We start from the raw sequence: 4,841 nt of genomic DNA on the forward strand, positions 1-4,841 counted from the left end.
CCCGAGCCACAAAGTCTCTGAATATGGCAGTACTAGGAGAACCTAAGTCCCCCAAGAGTCGCGAGCAAACGATTCTGAACACGTCTGAGTCCTATCCCTATCCAGGTTTCCTTCCCGTGGCTCGCGTAAAAACATCTCAATGTCCTACCAACCACATATCTCCTCACCGGGATACNAGGTTTTCTCTCTTTTTCCTCAAAAACTCACCAACGGCGACACAACAACAACTGAAACACGACCTATGTCGTTTTCTTCCTTTTAAGACCCGGTTCAATGGTTTCCTTAAACCAAACCGAACCAAATCGATTAAAAACTCAATCTGGTCAATTAGGAAATAAGTGGTGTCGACCGACACCCCCTTGGTGTCGATCGACACCCAACCCCAAAAACCAATTTTTGGTTCACGGATGTTACAATTCTCCCCCACCAATCTAGATTCGTCCTCGAATCTCGAACGACCATCAGCCAAGGACTCCCGTGCAACCGTCTCCACGGCCCGCACTCCTCCGACCGATCTACAGAAGGTCACCTCTAGGCGATAGACTCACGCTCAAGGCGTCATTTGCTCTTGACTTTTTGGACTTTTCTTTACTCATAGGCCTAAACCTTGAGTTTTCATTGGCTCCTCATCAGACCTAAGTCTGCATGCCAAATTTTGGCTCCTCATCAGGCCGAAACCCGCATGCCATAATATATAAGGAAAAGTCCACCCTACAGCGTGCCCCCGGATCGTCATCCGAAGTCGATATACCAACCATACCCCCGAGCCACAAAGTCTTTGAATATGGCAGTACTAGGAGAACCTAAGTCCCCCAAGAGTCGCGAGCAAACGATTCTGAACACGTCTGAGTCCTATCCCTATCCAGGTTTCCTTCCCGTGGCTCGCGTAAAAACATCTCAATGTCCTACCAACCACATATCTCCTCACCGGGATACCCCATGACCACACAAGGATCATATACATGCCACAAGGGCCGCCACAAAGGCCAACAAAATGTCCTAACGAGGACCGCCACCAAGGCCAAAACAAATGTCCTAAAGAGGACCGCCACGAAGGCCACNGTTTCCTTAAACCAAACCGAACCAAATCGATTAAAAACTCAATCTGGTCAATTAGGAAATAAGTGGTGTCGACCGACCCCNATCTGTCCCGAAGGACCGTCACAAAGACCATCCATCCCGAAGGACCGTCACAAAGACCATCTGTCCCAAAGGACCGTCACAAAGACCATCCGTCCCGAAAGACCGTCACAAGGACACTCTGGCTAAACAGCCCGCCACAAAGGCCAACAATTGGCTAAAAGCCATCCACAAAGGCCACACAATATCTAAAAAGACCACCACACACAGACTCACTGACTCGAAAGTCCGCCACAAAGGCTACAAAAGCCCCTCCAAGGCTTCTTACCGCTAAAATGGACAAATTATAATTCCCGTAAAACTTTCCATATTTTAGCACTTTCCATTTTTGGAAACTTTCCACTTTAAGAAACTTCCATTTCAAGAAACTTTCCTCCAAAACTCCCGCCTCACGGAAACTTTGTACCCCGAGCACCACCTCATATTGTTACTGAGTCGCACAACCAACCACCCCAAGCGACCGAGTAACAAGAGAGATGGGCTGGGGATGATAAGCAGTACTCATATGCACCTTAGTGCCCATCTCTGCCTGAAATGCCTTCCAGAACACCGAAGTGAACTTAGAATCCCTATCAGACACAATGCTCGCTGGCACCCCATGCAATCTAACTATCTCTCTCACATACTTCTTAGCCAAGACCGCTGCTCCATCAGTCTTCTGATTGGTCAGAAAATGCGCTGACTTAGTCAACCGGTCCACAATGACCCAAATAGCATCAAAAGTCCGTGACAATGGCAATCCTACCACGAAATCCATAGTGATCATATCCCACTTCCACTCAGGAATGGGTAAACTCTTCAGTAACCCGCCATGAACCTGATGCTTAGCCTTCACTAGCTGACACACATCACACCTCGAAACCCAACCCGCTACATCCTTCTTCATCCCAACCCAATGATAGTACCTCTTGAGATCACGGTACATCTTAGTCGCTCCTCATCCTTGGGCACACAAACCCGACCGTGCACCAAGATAGTACCATTATCTAAGACCTGATACTCTGAATCCACATCCTTAGAGGCATTCACCAGCCCCAAATCCTTCTCCTGAGCCAACCGCACCCTACTCAGAAGATCTGCTCTATCTACTGCTTCCAAACCCAATGGTTCCTGTGAAACAGCACACAAGCTCAAAGCACTGATCTCCCCTACCAGAGACTCCATCTCCTGCTCCTGAGCCGAAGCTACCCTCTTCCGACTCAGAGCATCTGCAACCGTGTTAGCCTTACCAGGATGATAGGCTATCTCCAAATCATAATCTGCCACAAGCTCCATCCACCGCCTCTGTCTCAAATTCAGCTCAGGCTGAGTGAATATATACTTCAGGCTCTTATGATCTGTAAACACCTGTACCTTTGCACCATAAAGATAAGATCTCCAAATCTTCAGGGCAAAAACTACAGCACCCATCTCCAAATCATGAGTAGGATAGTTGCCTTCATGCACCCGCAACTGCCGCGAAGCATAGGCAATCACCTTCCCATGCTGCATCAGAACACAACCCAAACCAACTCTAGATGCATCTGTATAAACCACATAGGGTTCTCCCTGCTCAGGCAAAGCCAACACTGGCGCAGTCGTCAACATCTCCTTCAGGCTTGCAAAGCCTTCCTCACACTCTTCTGACCAGACAAAAGGAACATCCTTCCCTGTCAACTTAGTCATAGGATGTGCTCTGCTTGCAAACCCCTGCACAAATCTCCTGTAGTACCCTGCCAATCCAAGGAAACTCCTGATCTCTGTGGCATTCTGCGGTCTAGGCCAATCTCTGATAGCCTGAATCTTCTCTGGATCTACAGAAACCCCCTCTGCAGAAACAATGTGACCCAGAAAGCCCATCTCACGCTGCCAAAAACTACACTTGCTCAACTTGGCAAACAACTTCTGCTCCCGCAGCTTCTCCATAACTGCCCTCAAATGCACTGCATGCTCCTCAGGACTCTTAGAATAGACCAGGATATCGTCGATGAAAATGATGACAGATACATCCAGAAACTCCTGAAACACACTGTTCATCAATCTCATAAACGCTGCTGGCGCGTTAGTCAATCCGAAGGGCATCACCACAAACTCATAGTGCCCATATCTCGTCCTGAAAGCAGTCTTCCTCACATCTGCCTCATCTATCGGTATCTGATGATAACCCGACGCCAGATCTACCTTGGAGAACCAAGTAGCACCCCTCAACTGATCCAACAACTCATCGATCCTAGGAAGAGGATACTTGTTCTTCACAGTGACCCGGTTCAAACCCCGATAATCAATACACAACCTGAAACTCCCATCCTTCTTCTTCACAAACAACACCGGCGCTCCCCACGGTGATACACTAGGACGGATGAATCCCTTACTCAACAAATCCTCTAGCTGCTTCTTCAGCTCTGCCATCTCTGCTGGAGCCATTCTGTAAGGAGCCTTGGATAACGGTGTCGTCCCCGGTTCCAGTTCAATGGTAAAAGGATCCGACCGAGATGGTGGTAATCCCTGCAAAGACTGAAACACATCCTCAAACTCCTCCACTACTGGAATACCGCTCACCGTAGACTTCCCCACTGACTCTGGCATAGATATGGTAACCAGATAAGCCTCACGGCCCTTCTCGATCATCTTCCCAGCCTGAATGGCTGAGATCACGAGACTCCCCGAAGTCGGTCTAATACCCTGAAAAACCAACTTCCCTCCTGAACGCTCAAACTCCACTCTACCCCGATGGCAATCCAAATGCACCCTATGCCGATGCAACCAATCCATCCCGAGAATAACATCATACAGCTCCACTGGACTGATAAGCAAATCTGCTGGCCACGACTCTCCTGCGATCTGAATATCAATTCCTCTAGCTCGTCCAATCACTCTCAGGAACTCGCCTCCCGCAACCCTGACAACTCCTGCACGCTCTCCAGGATCCCCGCTGATCCCCGCACACTCTGCACACTCTGGAGTAATGAAGCTATGCGAAGCTCCAGAATCAAACATAACGTGGGACTTAAACCCGCCCACCAACAAGGTCCCTACACAAACCTCATGTGTTGAGAACCTAACACTTTATCACAGGAAACATATACAATTTGAACCTACTAAAATTCACAAAGTTTAAGTACCAGAAATTATACCTGTGATCGCTCCGGCACTGGTTCCACCAGTCTCTACTGTCGTGTAAACCCGTGGCGCCTGCTCAATCCGTGCCACCTGCTGACCTCCAGGCTGCACCTGCTGCAAAGCTGCCACTGCTGCCGGCTGCAACTTGGGACAAAAAAGCCTGATGTGCCCTGTCTCCCTACAATGATAGCATACACGAGCCGCTACCGTCGGAGCACTCCTCTTGGGACAACTAGCAACCTTGTGATCCTTGCTCCCACAACCGAAGCAACTCGCACCACTCGGCCTCTGCGTAGCCTCCCACTTCCTCTTGGTTCCCTGTGCAGGCCTACCGCCCCTGCTCGAACCACCCTGCTGCTGAGCCCTACCAGGCTGAACTGCTGGAGTAACCGACACTGACTGTGCCCGGATATCCTCCTCAATCTCTGCTGCTGTCTCAACCAGCTCTGCACGCGTAGCATAATACCTCCGTCTACAATGAACTCTCAAATCATCACGTAGATCCCTCATAAACCTCCTGACCTGAGCCTCCTCAGGCTCCATAGCCCGACCCCCATAACAAAGAAGTCGACTGAACTCCAAGTCCAGCTCCCGCACTGACC

This window comes from Camelina sativa, chromosome 12, assembly GCF_000633955.1.
Source record: "Camelina sativa cultivar DH55 chromosome 12, Cs, whole genome shotgun sequence".
NCBI classification, from domain to species: domain Eukaryota; kingdom Viridiplantae; phylum Streptophyta; class Magnoliopsida; order Brassicales; family Brassicaceae; genus Camelina; species Camelina sativa.